The following is a 20,667-nucleotide window of genomic DNA, read 5'->3' as shown; positions in this document are numbered from 1 at the left end:
GGTCACATGGTTAGAAACCTCAGAGCGGGACTAAAGTGGACATTAACACCACCCCTCAGACGTCGCGGTGCACGTGCAGATGTTTCACCTTTAACAAAGACATGATTTCATGCTAAAGCACCTCTGACATCGTCTTTCCCACATATTTCAGCTGTTTGAAGTCTGATTGGAAATGTCCTTGTGTGCACACAGCGTGTCATAAATGGCCAAAGAGTGAGCTGCAGGGTATTGTTACACACCACCTGTGCGTGGTGCTGTGTCAGTGTGAAGCCTGCAGCCACACATTATCACACAGCGGGATTATGGTCAGCACCCAGAGAGGCTACATGCTGTCTGCTTGGTCACAGCTTGGTGGAAGCAGCTTCCTCCTCAGCTATTTGTTTTCCACTGGTTGTCAACAGCAAGTCTAAAAGTAGACATCAGTCCACTGATGGTATCTGCCCCAATGTTACACCCACACCCACTGGTGATTGTGCGTGTTGTTGATGTTGGTTGATATTGTTTCAAACCCACACACGGGGTTTCCACGTTAACCCCTGATAAGAGCTGGGTTTTTCCTGCTCGTTAACTTTGAGGCTGGTTTAAGACGAGGGTTGGACGACCGAGTTATGCATGAAGTGTTTAAGCTCTGAACATATGGATTTATGAAGGCAGTGCAGTGATGAAGCTGCACGTGTGTGTGTGTGCGCACACTGGTAGAAGTAAATGGTTTTTACTGTTTGTTGTTGAAACAGGCAGCTGGCAGCTGAATGCAATGACTCAGCCTGTGTGTGTGTTTCTCTGCCTCCCACATAGACACACACAGTATTAATGGAGTATCCAGATGAGTAGCAGTACTCTGGTCTCCAGTGTCTCCCCTTAGTGGACAACTTTGTAAAGAAAACACCCAGCGGGTAAATCAGAGACTGGTACAATGATCCTTCCTGTACTTGTTAGCAAATCTCAGTGGTTTTTATTGGATTGTACGTAAGGGAAACACGTACACGCCACTCAAGGTTCAGAGGTCAGGGATGCCGTAGAGAAGGCTGCTGTTGGTCTGAGATAGGGCTGGGCGATATATTGAGTTTTTTAAAAATATCGATATATTTTCATATGAGATATAAGATGTGACAATATCGTTTATATCGATATAGTCTATGTTACGTTATAATTAGCCGCAGGTTTGCCTCTCTTTCGTCCACTTTTGTCTCTACGCAACGTTACTCGGCCTCGCCTCTCCTTCACTGAACACAACTCCCCCTCCCCCATAGCTTCACCTGCAGGCAGCGACAAGATGAAAGCGGAAAATCTCCGTTAGCGAGTTACCTCGGATCGCCCCGTGCGTGGGGCTGGACGGCGTCAACGCGTTAGTGAGCTAACCGCGCTAACGAGCTAACCGCGCTAACGACATGCAGCCCGAAGGGGCTGCATGGCCTAAAATCCTTTCATTTTCTCAAAACTCGACAGTGCGCCTTATGTATGAATTCTGGTTGTGCTTACTGACCGCGAACCGATTTTATGTGGGACACAGCGCTCAGCAATCTGTCAAAAAATGTTTTAATATGACTTTGCTAAGCTACGAGCTGCACCGCTTGATGGATTGTCGGAGGATTACGGCTACCGAGGAGGAGCCTCGCGGAGTGATACGTACTGTGCTTCAACGTAATATTACCGTACTGTGTGTATAAGGACCACAAGTGGCAACTGTTCAGAGACGTGGTGCAGCTGTGAAATCTCTCTTTGTTATTATGCTCAGCGTCTATTAGTTTACATTTTGACTGCACAATTGTGAGCTTTTTGTTATGCACAAAAACAACATTGTTTTCTTTTGTTTATGGACCATGATTATTTAATAAATGCTGATAATTTATTTTTGAGTAATTTCTTCATGTACATCTACGCTGTATGTAAATAAAAGTGCCCGTGTGACAGCTGGGACACAGTGTGACTAGAACTCTCTTTTTGTTCTTAACTTATGGCTTTAAAAAAAATATCGAGATATGAATTTTGGGTCATATTGCCCAGCCCTAGTCTGAGACACATTCCTGTCATAGTTTCAGTGGCTGAACAACACGACTCCTGGAGAAGAAACAGACTCACACAAATCAAAGTAGAACTAAGACAAATAAGGTTCAAACATTAATACTGCATCAATCTCTAATGTGACAACTAGAAATGTGTTTTTGTAAAACCCAAAGACGTCCACATATAACTGAGCATTAAAATGGTATGAAACACCTGACACAGGAAGCTCAGGACATGTTGCTGTGGAAAGCAATGGTTAGCTGTCTGAGGTATCTTAGCAAGAAAGTGAAGCTGCAGCAGCTGAGTTTCCAAAAGGTTTCAGTACTTCTGTGACAACGACAGCCCGTCTCCACTGGTCTTTATCCACCGTGATGCTGCCGTCAGCCACAGATGTCAACAAATCCAACTCGAGCATCAAGAACAAAAATGCTTTCTTTTTTATATTCTGGAGTTTAAATGGTTCCAACCCCTGCATCTGACAGCTCGGTGCTTATTTATTATAAAGCTGTGGCTTCTAAATAATAATAATGGATTGGATTTATATAGCGCTTTTCAAGGCACCCAAAGCGCTTTACAATGCCACTATTCATTCACTCTCACATTCACACACTGGTGGAGGCAGCTACGGTTGTAGCCACAGCTGCCCTGGGGCAGACTGACAGAAGCTGCCATATCGCGCCATCGGCCCCTCTGGCCAACACCAATAGGCTGTAGGGTAAAGTGTCTTGCCCAAGGACACAACGACCAGGACAGAGAGAGCTGGGGGATCGAACCGGCGACCTTCCGGTTGAGCTTCCCAACCCCCTGAACTATGGTTGCCCCACAGCAATGCAGCACAGCAGCATGTCCTGTACTGTCCTATAATGTGAGACACGTGGACAGCGAAGTGTTGGTATGGATGTGTGTGACGTTTGCAGATGTGTGTAGTCATCTGCAGCAAACGCTGAAGTTCAGCACCGCTGTGTCTCTTTAATCCCACACAGATGTGGAGACAGATGCAGGCTGCTGTTGCTGTATTACTGCACAGCCCTCATTCTTGGAAAATTGAATGTGATTTCTTCTTCTCTCCTTTTTTTCCTTCCATGTTTATCCCCTGAGCTGCACGACTCTGCCAAGCCACTCTCTCTCTTTCTGTTTCCGTCTCGTCTTTGTGCGTCTATGTCCCTCGACCCTCGCGGAGATCCAGGGGCCGGCTGTGCAGCTGGGGATCAGGACTATCGTTCTGATTGCACTGAGTGGAGCCTGACATTGTTTCCTTCTTTTTAAAGCTCGCCTGGGGAACAGTGCAAGAAGCATTCAAATGCTTTACGTCAGATTCAAATTCAAGAAAATGCTCATGGCCCTCACAAGGAGGCGGAGTCTGACACGCAGTAAAAACAGGATCAGCGTTAAACCCTGAGAAATGACTGGACTCAGAATCCAGTCGGTGCTTTCTGCAGGCAAACAAAACAAGTTTTAACTAAATGCACGTAAACATGTGCATGTGCCTGCATCGTAATAATTCCCTGTAAAGTCATTTCCAGCACAGAAATCTCTGCAGTGACTCAGTACGTGCTTTATTTTTCCAAATTTCCAAATTCAGTGGAATTTGGCTCAAGCCAGATAACACACACCAATGAGTTAAACTGCAGGAATGTCTTAAAGACATAAAGACCTGGATGGCCGCTAACTTTCTGCTTCTTAATTCAGATAAAACTGAGGTTATTGTACTCGGCCCTGAAAATCTTAGAAATATGGTATCTAACCAGATTCTTACTCTGGATGGCATTACCTTGGCCCCCAGTAACGCTGTGAGGAACCTTGGAGTCATTTTTGACCAGGACATGTCCTTCAATGCACATATTAAACAAATATGTAAGACTGCGTTCTTCCATTTGTGCAACATCTCTAAAGTTAGAAATATCCTGTCTCAGAGTGACGCTGAAAAACTAGTTCATGCATTTATTACTTCCAGGCTGGACGACTGTAATTCATTATTATCAGGAAGTCCAAAAAACTCCCTGAAAAGCCTTCAGCTAATCCAAAATGCTGCAGCAAGAGTCCTGACAGGGACTAGAAAGAGAGAGCAGATTTCTCCTGTTTTGGCTTCCTGTTAAGTCCAGAATTGAATTCAAAATCCTGCTCCTCACATACAAGGTCTTAAATAATCAGGCCCCATCTTATCTTAATGACCTTGTAGTACCATATCACCCTATTAGAGCACTTTGCTCTCGCTCTGCAGGCCTACTTGTTGTTCCTAGAGTATTTAAAAGTAGAATGGGAGGCAGAGCCTTCAGTTTTCAGGCCCCTCTTCTGTGGAACCAGCTTCCAGTTTGGATTCAGGAGACAGACACTATCTCTACTTTCAAGATTAGGCTTCAAACTTTCCTTTTTGCTAAAGCATATAGTTAGGGCTGGACCAGCTGACCCTGAATCCTCCCTTAGTTATGCTGCAATAGACGTAGGCTGCCGGGGGATTCCCATGATGCACTGGGTGTTTCTACACCTCTCTGCATTGAATCATATCTGTTATTAACCTCTGTCTCTCTTCCACAGCATGTCTTTATCCTGTCTTCCTTCTCTCACCCCAACCAATCACAGCAGATGGCCCCGCCCCTCCCTGAGCCTGGTTCTGCTGGAGGTTTCTTCCTGTTAAAAGGGAGTTTTTCCTTCCCACTGTCCCCAAAGTGCTGCTCATAGGGGGTCATATGATTGTTGGGTTTTTCTCTGTATCTACTCTACAATGTAAAGCACCTTGAGGCGACTGTTGTTGTGATTTGGCGCTGAATAAATAAAACTGAATTGAAAATTAAATTGAATGTATTTATAAAATATATAAAATTCCAACATTTGTTTATCAGTTTTAATCTCTCCCTCAGAACATGATATATCATGTTTAGGTGGAATCTAGCGAGCTAACTTCCTGCTAACTTCTAACTTAAACTGAATAAATCCTGTTTTCATGGATGTTAAACTGATTTGTTTCACTAATTTAGGTTTTAATAAGCTCACGTTCAAACAGGACAGAATGCTGCATTTACAAAACAGTGACTATTCCATTACAGAAGATTCCAGAGAAAACTGGAAAAGGTTCACTGCTTCCTGTACGCGTCTTTTTCTGCTTTGCTGTTAACGTCGCCGCCTGTTTCCCCACATCTGCAGATCTCTGTACAGGGAACAAGGAAACTTGGATTTACTGAGAACAGCAACAAACTCTGGAGGTTAATGCGTTCGAATGACTGGATCGCAGGTTGTAACTTGTGAATGATGCAGTGAGTGATGGTCAGATAAACGTCTCCCTATCATCACCAAGCAGCTCCTCTGTCAGGAATGTCAGGTGCTTAAAGTGAAAGTCATTCTGATTGAAATTTGTCTTCTCTCTTAAACAATCTCCTTTAACTGCGTTCTAAATATGGGCCATGCCGTTGGTCTGCACTGTGGAGGCTGAAAGAGCTGAGCATCAGGTAACAGTAGGTTTGTTTGGTTTTACAGACACGGCGGCTACACTTTAACTGACCTGTGAAACACGTCTATTATGAATGTGAGGAGTCTTTTTCTCAGGGTTTTATTTGATTTCTGATTTGGGCAGAACTGAAAATCAGGAGTAATACTTGGAAGTACAATTAAGTATTTTACATGTAATTAATTAATTTTGCATGATTGTTACGTTGTAAACAACATTTTACACAAGTGATTATTTAATGTCCATTATTAAAAAAAACCTGCAAAACATAATAATAATCAGACATCAGAAACAATTTGTGCTCCTTTGAAACACAAACCAAATGTGGCCGCCGCCTCATTTTGTGACGCGCGAGAGCTTCTTCAAATCAGTTTCCTGTACGCTGCTTGAAAGTGTTGACCCTGAACTACATCTACCATGATGCATTTCGATTGTGTGAACCCCACTGCCCCCGGTGCGGCGGGTGAGAGGGAGAACATGTAGTTCGACGCGATGTACCGCCGGATCTGTTATTTAAATACAGACGTGTATCCATGGAAACGTCAGAATCTCCGCTGAAGCCATTTCAACGACCACCAAAAAGCTAAAACGCCAAACGATTAAAGAGCAGCTAAACAGATTCCGCCGAAAAATGGAGACGCCAAGCGCGGCTCCCACGTGCAGGACGTGCCCACCGAGTGTGGAAAGCCCACAGATTCTGAAAATCCAGATTTCGTCACTGCTGAACCAAAGCAAACGAGAGCAAAACTTCATGTTTGAAAAACAGAATTCCCTCTCAGTGCGGCTGTTGCTTCCATCACGGTCGCACTTCCTGCACAGCTCTGTCCCTCAGTGTGCCTCATTTCTGCTGTTCAGTACCAAAGAAACACCTAGCTGTGTCTCTAATAAAACCTCTGTACCTTTGTGAAAAAATGCTTTTATGACTACAGTTCAAAGAACAACACAAACATGGGCAGTGTGGGCGCTGAGCTACCACAAGTTCTTCTGTAACTTTATACGTTTATTTCTTCCAGAGTCGAGCTGACAGATTTGTTTCTGTGTCACAGCAGGTTTTTTGAACAAACAGTTTAGACAAACAGTTAAATATAACAAAGGAGGGTTTCACTGGTCCACTCCAGATCAAAGTGGGCTGTGGGCCGTCATAGATAGTTCGTAGAGTTAGAGCTCGGCTCAAAGAGAGAGCAGCACTGATGCTCTTAGTTTGAAACTCAGTGAACGTGTTTTCACTTATTCACTGAAAATGATCAGAAGCCGCTGTCAGAGGGAAACGCATCAAACTGTCCTGCGGAGTGGGCTACGTGACCCACTGGATACCCCAGTACACCCAGTGGACCACCTGCTGGATCCAGCTGCATAAAGGGGTCTTGGTTTGACCTCCCACACATCATAGCTGGTCTCACTACCATCTTGTAAATCTTTCCTTTCACTGTTTCTAACAGCCGTCTCCGCCCACTTCACCCTGGCTCCGCCCTCGTCTTGTGTGCGGTCAATGTTTTTAGATACCAGCGGTGTTTAAGCTCGCTACCGCTCTTCCACCAGCCTCCCTGTCATTCTCGCGCACACACGCACGCACGCACGCACGCACGCACACACACACACACACACACACACACACACACACACACACACACGTATGATGATGGTGTGAAAGACTGAGGTTACCTCCTCACAGGCAAACAAATCGCAGCAGCGAGTGGTGCAGTGTGTTTGTGTCCCGTAGCCGTTCATGTCTGAAGCAGAAGACGTTGGAGAGCACGTGTGTGGCAGCGATGCACGTGTGTGTGTTTGTGTGTCTGACTCGAAGAGCTTGTGTTGATTGTGTGTGTTAGCTGCTCGCACAGAGTGTAGAGGGACAGATAGGTTTGTGTTTGGGGTTTGCTGGCTGGTCGTCTTGATGTAACTGCTGACAGAGCTGTGTGTGTTTGAAGACTGTGTCCATGCTGCCTGTTTTCCGTACAGGAAGCAGTGAAGCTTTTGTGTGTTATGGCTCGCAGTCCTCCTGGAACAGCCACTGTTTTTCTGTGCTCACTCTATCACATGTGAAAACACACAGTCTCATAGGCGCACCACGTCCAAACCAAACCGCAGCTACCTTTTTATATCCAAGCAGCTCTCCGCCACAGATGGAAAGTATGTGAGCCGTCCTCCTGTCTCTGTGTGGATCCAAACACTGTCTGGATGGACGTGGAGCGACGCTCAGACCTATGCTGCTCGTGGCATTAGCCAACTTGATAATTATGGACTTTTTCTGTGCAGTGAATATTGAGAAACTAAATCCAAGAGTTAAGTCTGGCGGCCTTTTCACTGTGGAGTTGGAAGCTCAAATCCTCCGCTTGGTTTGAAAAAATGTGTGGATGGAAAGAATGAAAGAGGAGTGTGTTCACCTCCTCCAGCAGCTGCTCTGTAGGTGTCTTCAGGCAGGAACTTCTTCACTATGTTAAAAACAGCTTCATGCACTCTTTTGCTGTTAAGCACATCTTTATTCTTCTGATGCAGAGCGGCTCAGCATAGAGCACTGGTGCTGTGCTGGGCCATGATATTTCCATCAGCTCCAGTGGTAACATTGAGCTTGTCTCTATGATGGTTTAGTCAGTGCGTGCTGGTCTTCTCCATAATCACAAGTACCTGGGTCAGTATCAAAAGGCCTTTGCTTCTGGTAGATCAGGGTTAACAGGTTAGGTTAAAGCTGATGTTGGAAGCAGCACTAGGGTTTGTGCGATCGTGTTTCCACTGCGTGTCAGGCTGTAGGCTGGATTCCAGGTTAAGAGGTTGGGTGGAAAGTATCACCAGTATTCTAATTCCCTTTTTATAATACAGTGTAATATAATGCTACACAGACTCGGGTATGTTGGTGGTTACCACTGTGAGCTTAGGGGCAGGAAGAAGGGGAAAGGAGCAGGGGTGACTGTGTGGTCTTTGGGTTGCTGTTGTGGCGAGGACCGCGGTCAGGATCAGACCCATCAGCTGATCTCCACCAGGCTGGGATTCGAGCTCGACTACCGTCGCATTAATATCAGGGTCAGGGTCGTCACCTAACAGGGTTTAAAACAGTTCACTTATTAATAGTCATTTCTAATAATTGCTCTCAGCTCAGGTCTGCGCTGGCAGACAGGGGTGTGGGACTCATCGCTTACGGCGAGCGACGGGAAGTCAACAGCCCTCGGTGGGGGTCCAGGTGACCCCGAGCAATGCAGAGACAAACTGCAGGCGAGCATTAACTTTCTCTCTTTTACTCATCTCGGCTGGAGTCGGACTAAACAGCAAGCAAGTCGGGACTTTTACAGCGAAAATAAGAAAAAAAGCGTCATAGGAAAAATAATTTCTATACTTGTTAAAAAATCCCAGTTATCAATGTTTCCATATTATTTGGATCACATATTTAGTGAACAACAAGTTTGGAGGAAACAGGCAAGACCGCCATCTGGCCTAATGCATTTCTTTAGGTGTCATCATGCCCCAGTGACAGTGCAGCTATTATCCCTCACTGGTCTGTTTAAAGCGTCCAGATGACCTGTTACAAGTTCTTTTGCAGACAAAAGCAGAAATGAAGGAAACCTCTGCTCTGGCTTCCTCCCGTACTTTAAAGACATCTGTAAATCAGTCAGGTTAGACTGGTTACCGTGGGTGTGAGTGAAGTGGGCAGGATCATCCTAATCCTGTATGAATATTAGGGGTGGGGGAAGAAATCGATACTGTGTCGCATCGTGATATTTTGTTTGCTAATAATGTATCGATACAGGGACAGCAGAAATCGATATTTTGTTACAAAAAAGTTTTTGTGCTCTGACTTCAGAGCATGTTGATCCTTTTTCTGAGCAAGAATCCTGACATTCCTTCACTGTCCAAATGTGTTTAACTGTTTTTGGCAGCAATAAACATGACAGTTTACTTATTTTAATTTAAGACATGTTTTATTTTAATTAAGTTTAAAACTTTTTTATTTAATGTAAAATTACATTTTGTTTTAATTTACTTTCAAATTCTTCAGTTGCTGCAGGGGCTGCATAGTTTCCATAAATTGCATAGTTCAGAATAGCTGTAATTGTACCAGATGGTTGCATTCAGTTAAGTTGGACTAGACTGTAATACAAACCGTTCAGTTTGTCAACAATAAAACTGAAATGAGAGAAAGACTGAGTGTGAGACTTTGATATTAGATAAAATGAATATTGATAAAGTTTACCTTTATGTACAGAATCTGAATATCGCAGAATATTTTTAAAAATTGCAATAATATCGTATCGTGCGTTAAGTATTGTGATAATATCGTATCGTGGGATGTATGGTGATTCCCACCTCTAATGAATATGTCTGAAAAGTCTATACACTGCTTTAAACTGAAGCACTTTAAGTGTTCATGATCTCTGCGTTTGCCCGATTATCTTCTATAATATCACATTTCTACATTTCAATGAGTCTCACATTTTCCTAACAAAACAGAAAGAAATGGGGGCTCAAGACTTTTGCATGGTCCTGGGTCACTGGGATAGTGCGGTGAAGCGGGGCCTGGGGCCTGTCGGTGAACTTGTTGGAACTGAACCGCTCTGGTAGATTCAGCTGAGTCAGATTCGGTGTCTGCTTTGTTAATTATACGATTAGCTGCAGGAATCTGTAGAAGCCTCACTTCTGTGTTTGTATGTGCCTGAGCACGTTTTTCACTTGGTCAGTATTGCTTGCCTTTCCCCGTCTTGTACTTGTGTGTGTGTGTGTGTGTGTGTGTTCTTTGTACAGTCTCAAAAAGAGACAGAAAGTAATCGGGGGGGGGGAAACCCACTCTGCTGTGGTCATGGTGTCTTCACCCTTTGCCTGTTTTTCTCACATGTTGAGGAGGTTGTCCTTGGTTCCTAGTTGTTGTTTCTGGCAGGAATCATTTCAGCTGAGGACCGAAGTGGAAAGTTTTATTGTACGTTTAGCTTGGGTGTCACAGTGTACATGTAGAAGCAACGTTTTTAAACACTGTAGGAGCTAAAATGATCTGTTTTTGGAGTCCTGGCTGTCAGCACAGCTGTGGACACTCAGGGTGTCCTCACCTGTGGAACCGTCACTCTGACCGTGTGATACTTTACACTGTGCTTTAGTCCAGCATTATTCTGTGATGTTGTTAATGAAGGTTTTACACGAGTTTGTGTGTTTGTGTGTGTGCGTGGGTGTCCATGCGTGTGGGTGTGTGTGTGTCTGTGTGCGTGTGAAGGCCGTCCTCCTTCTGTGAAGTAACATTTCTGTTTTCCAAAAAAGCAGCTGACAGGTTGTTTGTTAAAGTTTCATATTCATGGTTCAGACGCTGTTTATTTAACTGATGGATGTTAGGCTACGTCACTCTGCAGGTCTTGATGCTCAATTCAGACTTTTTGATCAAATCCGACAAATTTTTTTTGTCTGCTCGTTCACACTACAAATAAAATGTGACAGCAGACGCGCTCTAGTGTGAAAATATCGTTCACACTGCAGGCGAAAGCGCATCAAATCCAACTTCTTTGACCCTGTGCGAAACATATCCGATCATGGTGTGACAGTGTGAACGGCACAAATCCGATCATTTTAATCCGATCTGGGTCACCTTTGTATGTGGTGCTGAATCCGATACATATCTGATGTTTTAGAAAGCGACTGCTGTTTGAGAAGACATCGCGAACGCTTCCCGACCATCCCGTGTAGATGTCAGTGAAACTGCTGGGAAGACAATGCTGGAGAAACATGAACATTTTATTTGTTCTGTATAATCTGCAGATTCTGACAGAACTAGAAGCAGCGCTCCTCTAAAACAGCAATAAGCATCATTATTAGGCCAAATGTAAATAACACAATAACTTTATAACTTAAAGCAAAATTGGGAAACGTAAAGTCCGAAGTCTTTATATTAAGGCCATCAGTCAAACAATGCTGTTGGTCTGGGTCTAAACAGAGCGCGTTGTGTGTGACGTCTTCTTTTGCGCATGCGGCCGCTTTGAGCATTTTTTGTTTTTTTTTAAACAGTGCATTGTGTTTTGCGTCCTGATTGGCTGTAGACCCTCGTCAATCACTCTCCTCCATGCTGTGTCTCCTGTACAGTACAGGATGTGTTCAGCGTGTCAAATTTACATCAATCTTTGATCAGCAGCAGCGTGACTCTGAAGTTTTCTCCCCAACAAACACAACAATGTCGACGAAACGTCGTCACCTGCGGGTGCCTTTGGTTTCATTCTATAACACTGGGCTTATTTTTCTACAAAGGTTTGAACTTTGAGAGTTTAAACAAGAGAGAAACGTGTGAAAATGTTCATGCCTGTCTGAGAAAAGTGCATAAAGTGTGTAGTGAGGAGTTTTACAGCCTGTAAACATCTATATAATAATTGAAAAAAGATGTGGATTTCATCAATCTGGATTATTTTTAGACGGTAACTCTAGCGATAAATGAGGGACCGCTGTCCTGGCTGACTGACATTATTAGCTTTGTCGTCGTTATTACCGTGTTGTTTGGAAAATACGGCGCATTTAAAATCAATCCTTTGATTTTTCTGAAAGTCGACAGAGCCCCTTATAATCCCGTGTGCCTTATGTATGAACTCTGGTTGTGTTTACTGACCTCAAAACGATTTTATGTGCACGGCGCTCGAAAATCTGTCAGATGTTTCAGTACGACTTTGCTGAGCTACGAAGCCGCACCGCTTGATGGCTTGTTGGAGCATTACGGCTATCGTAGGCGGAGCCTCGCGGAGTGATACGTGCTGTGCTTCAACATGATATTACCGTATTGTGTGTGTATAACCTCTTTGTAAGTTTTGTGGATGTTATACATGGTTATGCTGAGGATGTGTCGGCCAGTTTCCACTGGAAATGCCTTTTGGTTAAACTGTCAGCGAGGAGTTTGCACTGTTACGTTTATATAACTTTAATGCAGATAAAAACAGCTGCTTGTTTCAGTGACAATACATTGATGTTTGTTTGTTTTTTTGCACTAATAAAGTTGTGGAGTTTTAAAGTGTTTTGTCTCGTGTCAATTATATCGTCAGTTATATCGTTATCGCAAATTTTCAAACGTATATTGTGATGAATATTTTTGGTCATATTGCCCTGCTCTAGCTACGTCCACACTAGCCCGGATAGATTTGAAAACAGCGTTTTTGTCTGAGAACGCTCCGCGTCCACACTAGCGTTTTCAGTCGTTGTGTGTCCACATTGCAACAGCCGGAAACGTTTACGTTCCAGTCCTGCGCAAAAGTGAGTGAGAATTAAAGAATTTGAAGAAAAGCTATCTGGTCATTTACAAAGTGATATTAATCCTTTTTAGGGTCAAAATTGAGAGCAATCAAAACAACCGCTGTATAACGCCCTTCGCTATCTTTGTTTAATTGGTCACATGACTGCATCACATGACTAAAATGCGTCATCGTTTTAGAAAGTCTGCGTTTTCGAGTCTCCACACTGCGACAGCAGCTCCGTTCTGAAATGTGTGCGTTTTCAAAACACTGCGTTTTTCCTTGAGGAAAACGGCGTCTCAGTGTGGATGGGAGGCCAAAACGGAGAGAAAACAGTGTGGACGTAGCCTCAGTGTCTTGGCAACTAGTTAGTCGCTGCAGCTGCTTTCAGTCGATCTCTGACTGCAAAAAAATAAAATCAATCTAATTCTGAGGTCAAACATGAGCAGTCCAAATCCTTTCTTCCTGTTGTGGAGCAGTCTGCCCAGGCAGGCTTGCTGACCTCCTTCTTTGCTCTTCTTCCTCCCAGCAGCAGTTTAACCCAGCAGCTCAGTGACATTGCATTAAGTGCCTGAGGTGTTGACTCTGTGTTTGCAGCATAGCGAGTGCTGTGAATCTCCCTGACAGCTGCAGTGTGACCACTGCAGCATCACTGTAGGACTTCTTGAACAGTGCTACGTTGGTAAATCTAAAACCGTTCAGCTCGGCATCAGCAGGCTGTCACAGTCAGCAGCCGGCCTTCAGATTGCAGTGCCTGGATGTACACTGAGGTGGCATTGTCCTCCACGCAAGGGGGGTTACCGCATGCGTGAGTGAAAACTGTGACTTGGGACAAACTTTTCTGTCCTCATTCAAACTGTGCCGACACAGATTCTAGTTAAGAAAGTGCCCGCTGGAATATTTCAGACTTGATATGACAGCTAGCTAAAACAGCAACAGGTGCTGCGCTTGTGCCGATGGTCACCAGTGGAGAAATGACACTGTGGCACTGAGGAAATACTGTTTGCTGTGTCAGCAGCCATATTGGATGTAGAGGAAATAATACCCTGACACAAGAACAGGGTTTCCTGCAGTGCAGGTGTCGGCTTACTTCCAGGAATCTTGATATTTTGCAACAGCAGTTAGAAAATCAGAAAAGTAAATCCATGTGTGTCATTTTAATCCAGCGGCAAAATGATTTTTCATCCATGTTTATGTGATGTTTAAAAAAACTTTGAATGTTTCCAGTTTCCTTCTGTCTGATTGGATGTGCCCTCTGGCAGCGCGTACCCATCTGAATAACGATTTAAGGAAAAAAATGGCACGCAGCCGATGGGGCATGTGTGCTCGTCTGCGCTGCTCTAAATAGGTGCGTTGGGGGTTTCTACCAGCCCAGCTTCTCACTTTCAAACACGTCACACGCACACTGGTGTTTTTATAGCTACGAGGATGCTTGCTGACACCCCCGAGTCCCTAAACCCAAAGCAGGGATTATTCTTGGTTGGACACCAACAGCTGCACGCGCCACACGTCAGCTGTCATTGTGTTTGGCTTCTTTGAAGTGTGTAGTGCGGTGTCTTTGTGGAGGGCATGCCAGCATTGACATAGAGCCGCTGTCTAATGACACATCTTAGGTCCTTGCAGGTCCCTGTGATTCATAAAGGCCTAAGCCTAATGAAGTCTAACCTCCACAGCTGGACTAGTTCAAACTTGCACTCTTTCCAAATAGCGTTAGAGTCTGTGTGTCAGGGATTTTCTGAGGAACGGCACACGATGGTCTGGAAATGAGCTGTCGACCTGCACAATGTGTTTATTAGCTTTGCTCTTATTTTCTTGGAATACTTGTCAAAGTCATGCATTTCACTGCATGAACTGATTAGATGTGGAGGGAACATTTGTGTAGCTGCTAGAAGAGCCAGCTCGCTTTTTCCTCTGGTTTCACATTTTTGTGTTGTGCGTCTGTCCCTTTGTCACAATGTCTCAGAACTGCTCCGACTGCTTGGACGAACAGCTGGCTTGATGATGTTTTTGAATTATGACGTGATTGTCAAACATCAATATCAAAAAGCAGTAACAGTGAGAGGAGGCAGACGCAGGACGTCAGGGAGCTGCTTACACATGTTGTACACATGTACAAAGAAATCCTTCAGCTAGTGGCTGTCGCCCTGACAGTGGCAGCTTTCCTTATAAATGACTTTAAACGTTTTTCTCCTTCACACACATTTAAACGTGAACAGCAGAGAGATTTCTACATTCAGCACAGTGTCAACGTACGCTCCAAGATTAATGTAATCAGTTTAGTATTCAAACAGTCTCTGAGAGCATTAGCAGCCTGGCAGCTGCTGGGTCTGAGCCGACCTCTGGCATTTCAAGTCTGTCTGCTGTGATTCTGTGTGTTATGCTTGTATTTGTAGCTCAGTGTGTGTTTGACATCCTTCAACAAAGTCCGATCAGCTTTACTGATGTATCCTAACCATGAGACGGTCACCCCAGCTACTACAACACTCCTGAACCTGCAGCACATCTCTAATAACAGCGTTGTTGTTTTGAATGTGACTCACTAATGGGTCACGTACAAACATGCTGCATCATCAGAATCCAGTGGGCGGAGCCTCAGTCCTGAGGATGTTTGAGGAAGACTGGAGGAAGAAGTCCTGCATTAGGAGTGTTTCAGTTCCTCTCTGCTCTGCATTCATAACATCAAACTATTAAGTCCTCTTAAAGTAATAAGGTTTATAATAAAGTCCTATTATGACTGAAGTAGTAACGCCATTGTTTCCAGAGAGCATAAAGCCTCTGCCCATGTTTCATAAGACTTTTTAATGGGGCCCGTTTGGCAGCCGGGAGTAACCAATCAGGACAGGCAGAGCTTTAATATTACAAGCATATTAGCGATCCCTTCACGGCCATAGGTTGGTAACACAGTGTTGTTTAACCTTTGCCTCTGCACCTGTCAGTGTTTTGAAGTCCCCAACAGAAAACTGTCAGGTACATGTTCTGCTTTGTGCTGGTGGGAGTAGAACAAGATATTTATACGACTGATTTTCAGGTGGTTCCGTCTTTAAGTGTCAGCGTGAGGTCCACGTACGTCAGGGAGGTCGTCATGAGAAACGGGACGTAACAGACGAATCACAGTGAGGGCAGGAACGCCAACATATACTTTACATCTGTGGAAGAGAATCTGTGGATGAATTTGGAAAAACACCAAAAAAGGTCTCAGGATCTGTTCATCTGCCAAACATGGTGGAGACGATGCACGGCTGTTGGTGGGAATGGACTGATGTTTGGCGATGCAATGGAAATATGACATGTATGAAAACTATTCAAGCCAAAGAATAAATAAATGAGTAAACAGAATGATGAGTGGAAAAACCCACAAACTATTGAAGTCAGCTGGAGCAACGGCAGAGCATCACAAAGAAGGAGTCTTTAGAGACGTCCATGTTCCAGACTTTAAATGAGCTGTTTGGAAACACTGTTATTGGCTAATGCTTTCTAATGCTTTCCAATTGCAACACAGCAGGATGGGGAACTGTTTTAAACGACACATCAGTTTTTAATTCCTGAAAGATATGAATGCCAAGTGATACGGCACAAACATGGGTGTGCAGCTGAGGTTACCACTTTAAGGAAGAGCACACGAAAGCCAAAGGTCATCCAGACTGAACTGTTTGATTTGTTGAACCCTTTAAACAGTCCCACACCAGTGTACTGTGCATCACTCCCATGGGTTTACACAGTGGATTATCTACAATGTCATATAGCTTTAAAAAAACTGGGTAACACTTCCTGTTAGATGGCTGAATGACTGAATGCTGGTTCACTCACTGTTGAGTGACTCTTATGCTGGCAGATTAACAGTACAGGGGGATGCTTTGGCCTCAGCCTTTGTTATATCCCCATGTTGTGAGACTGACCGAGTTACTCCCCTCTGTCAGTCTCTCACATGCTCCCATTCTTCTCAGCACACAGACTAAAAGTGTCTTTGTGTTCAGAACAGCTTGACTACACGCTGAAGTTTGAACACCTTTTTCCAAACGATATGACCTCAGCTGGTGTTTTGAGGATGGTGGCAGAGAGCACTGCCCAACACTCGGTGCTTGCTGTAGGATATTATAGACATGCTTTTCATCAAAACATCCTTCTCATCCGGAGAGAAGTGTTTAAATCTAGGATAAAAGTTGTCTCGACTTCCGAGCGACTCGCTGTGACTGTTGTGCTCCAAAAACAACCCTCTGATTGTTTCATTGCTGGGAGGTTACTGACCTGTAGATGAGATGGAAGTTGCCGACTCGTCTGCGAGCGCTCGATAAGTAAAGTAGACGACCAGAATCTGCTGGTGACCGGAGCAGCTGTGAGGTGTATTTTGATAAATGGCCTGCATTTGTATAGCGCTTTACTCAGTCCCTAAGGACCCCAAAGCACTTTACATATCCAGTCATCCACCCATTCACACCAGTGTTGGTCAAGTTACTTGAAAAAAGTAATCAGTAATTAATTACTGATTACTCCCCCCAAAAAGTAATCCCGTTACTTTACTGATTACTTATTTTCAAAAGTAATTAATTACTTAGTTACTTAGTTACTTAGTTACTTTTTAAAAACACGATTTACAACCTGAAGAGGTGATAAAGCGATAGATCTTTCAGCCCAATTCTACTTTTTCTACATAATCCATCATACAAAATGTAATCAAATGGAAAAGTCTCTTTTTTTAACTTGTTTTATTAGTTTTAATCTTTTAACTTTATGCATCAAGCAAAACATTAAATTATCTGCAACATTCTCTGACTTGAATAAATTAGTTTAACATTTAAACCTATTTTCTACACATTCCAGCACATAAAATAAAATATTTTTTGTGTTTTCACTCACTCTTTCAAACAGATGCAAGTAAAACACAGCAGAAAATAAATAAAGTCAAAGACTCAGCGGTCCTGTTGCTCTATTTTCACCTGTAAAGCAGGAGCAGGGTAGGCGGAGGGTTACCCTGGTGTAGGTGTGCTGCGGTCAGTTGAAGAATCCGCGCGAGTTTCTCTGTGAGTTTCCCATCACGTCGTAGCTACTCGGTGCTTGCTCGGAAGTTTAGGGTTTTTTTTCGCTGTAAAAAGAAGTTTTCTTCCCACGCACGATGGACGCTAATGTTTTTGTCACTTTTTATGGAATCAAACTCAAAGTAAGGTCAGTACTTCCACACTTTAAACGCTGCACGCTCATACTCTCTCCCACACTCGATATATTATCCATTGTTGATCTGCACACAGCTGCTGTCACCAACGTCGCACTTGCTTACGTCACTGTCATGAGACATTCTCGCAAAAAAAAATCACGGTTTTAGTAACGCAGTAACGCAGCGTTCCTACGGGAAAGTAACGGTAATCTAATTACCGATTTTGCAATAGTAATCCCTTACTTTACTCGTTACTTGGAAAAAGTAATCAGATTACAGTAACGCGTTACAAGTAACGCGTTACTGCCCATCTCTGATTCACACACACATTCACACACTGGTGATGGCAGCTACGTTGTAGCCACAGCTGCCCTGGGGCGCACTGACAGAGGCGAGACTGCCGGACACTGGCGCCACCGGGCCCTCTGACCACCACCAGTAGGTAAACACGGGGTTAGTATCTTGCCCTTGCATGCAGCCAGGAGGCAGCCTGGGATCGAACCACCGACCTTCTGATTAGTGGCTGACCTGCTCTGCCACCTGAGCTACAGCCACCACCAGACCTCTTTTCAGTCAGTTTCACCTACACTCAACAAAAATATAAACGCAACACCTTTGTTACTGCTCCCATTCCCCATGGGATGGACGTAGAGACCTAAAATTCATTCCAGATACACAATATAACCATCCCTCCCAAACAGTGGTCACAAATCAGTCCAAATGTGTGGTAGTGGGCACATCTGCTATATTGAGATAATCCATCCCACCTCACAGGTGTGCCACATCAGGATGCTGATCTGACATCATGAGTAGTGCACAGGTGTACCTCAGACTGCCCACAACAAAAGGCCACCCTGGAATGTGCAGTTTTGTCTCACAGCAAAATGCCACAGATGCCACAAGCAATGAGGGAGCGTGCAATTGGCATGCTGACAGCAGGAATGTCAACCAGATCTGTCGCCCGTGCATTGAATGTTCATTTCTCAACCATAAGCCGTCTCCACAGGCGTTTCAGAGAATATGGCAGCACATCCAACCGGCCTCACAACCGCAGACCTCGTGTAACCACACCAGCCCAGGACCTCCACATCCAGCAGGTTCACCTCCAAGATCATCTGAGACCAGCCACCCAGACAGCTGCTGGAACAATTGGTTTGCACAACCAAACAATTTCTGCACAAACTGTCAGAAACCGTCTCAGGGACGCTCAACTGCATGCCCGTCGTCCTCATCGGGGTCTTGACCTGACTCCAGCTCGTCGCCGTAACAGACTTGTGTGGGCAAATGCTCACATTCGATGGCGTCTGGCACGTTGGAGAGGTGTGCGCTTCACGGATGAATCATGGTTCACATTGTTCAGGGCAGATGGCAGCTGAGAATGTCCCAGTTCTTGCATGGCCAGCATACTCACCGGACATGTCACCCATTGAGCATGTTCGGGATGTGCTTGACCGGCGTATACGACAGCGTGTACCAGTTCCCACGAATATCCAACAACCTCGCACAGCCATTGAAGTGGAGTGGACCAACATTCCACAGGCCACAATTGACAATCTGATAGACTCCATGCGACGATGTGTTGCACTGCATGAGGCAAATGGTGGTCACACCAGATACTGACCGGTTCTGGGTCCCCAGACCCCCAATAGCGCAAAAAACTGCACATTCCAGGGTGGCCTTTTGTTGTGGGCAGTCTGAGGTACACCTGTGCACTACTCATGATGTCAGATCAGCATCCTGATGTGGCACACCTGTGAGGTGGGATGGATTATCTCAATATAGCAGATGTGCCCACTACCACACATTTGGACTGATTTGTGACCACTGTTTGGGAGGGATGGTTATATTGTGTATCTGGAATGAATTTTAGGTCTCTACGTCCATCCCATGGGGAATGGGAGCAGTAACAAAGGTGTTGCGTTTATATTTTTGTTGAGTGTAGAAACTGCGAGCAGCTTGCCACAGTCAATACTTGACAACTGGTCAGGCAACACACATGTTTACTAGTGACCAGTGGTAACTATTTGCTGGCTAACTGGTCTCTAGGTCGATGTGACTGGTGGAGTCATGTAACACTGCTGATGGGGAAACATTGTTGAGCGTTAGTAAAGGGCTCCTCCTCATTCATAGCGTACAGTTAGCATTACATGTCATCATCGATGAGGACGTGGACATCAGAGTTAACTTACCCTACGGCAGTGGGAGGGGATTAACCTCTTTACATTTACCTGGTCACCAGCAACCCATCTGGGGTGAGCAGCAGGTTTAGCTCAGCATAACCAAATGTAACAGCTGACATGATTGTGTGAGCCTGAGATTAATGAGGTTAATGAACAAGCTGGAACGTTCCACATGTGACAAACACTAAACTATAGACGGCTGGTTTTACACTTCCTGTTTATTCATGTTCATGAGCTGTTTTGTTAGTAACTGTGCCAACAGCACTAAAATAAGACACGCTCCACATGTAAGCTTCCCAGGGAACAGTTGCTGGGTTGAATGCCGCTGATGTGCCCGTGAGCACTGTGTTGCTCTTTGTTCGCTCCAACAACAGCCTCCTTGTTGCTTCAGCTTTCAGCTACTGATCACATGAGAGCTGCTAATGATCTTATACAAGTACGACCGCAGCGTTGGTTTGTTCGGTGAAGTGTTGACGTTTTTATACATTTGTCCACTCAGTTTGTGGACACACACACACACACACACACACACACACACACACACACACACATCCATGTGACAGGTGAGCAGTGTGAATCTGAGAACACACACGTGGTTTCACACGTTGTGTTTGTGTGTGAGGCCCGATCACAGCACGACTGGGTCGGAGGAGCCCAGTGATGCTGTGGCTGGTTCAGCAGGTTCGCACAGAGGCTCACAGGGTGAAGATGGAGGCC

The 20,667-nt window shown here is 44.6% G+C and overlaps 2 protein-coding genes across 2 annotated transcripts in view; one reads left to right on the top strand and one right to left on the bottom strand.

Moving 5' to 3' along the window:
* The window catches only part of LOC146690065 (uncharacterized), a 325,810-nt gene that overhangs the window by 173,660 nt on the left and 131,483 nt on the right, over positions 1–20,667 (bottom strand). The gene's annotated exons all lie outside the window — the stretch shown is intronic.
* Positions 1–20,667, top strand: part of raph1a (Ras association (RalGDS/AF-6) and pleckstrin homology domains 1a) — a 79,022-nt gene that overhangs the window by 15,266 nt on the left and 43,089 nt on the right. The gene's annotated exons all lie outside the window — the stretch shown is intronic.

Source organism: Copadichromis virginalis, linkage group LG16 (assembly GCF_057382275.1).
Source record: "Copadichromis virginalis isolate Kocher_CV1m ecotype Utaka linkage group LG16, C_Virginalis_male_GT1.1, whole genome shotgun sequence".
NCBI classification, from domain to species: domain Eukaryota; kingdom Metazoa; phylum Chordata; class Actinopteri; order Cichliformes; family Cichlidae; genus Copadichromis; species Copadichromis virginalis.
The sequence above is the reverse complement of the archived record's forward strand: the minus strand, read 5'-3'. Positions and strand labels throughout refer to the sequence as shown.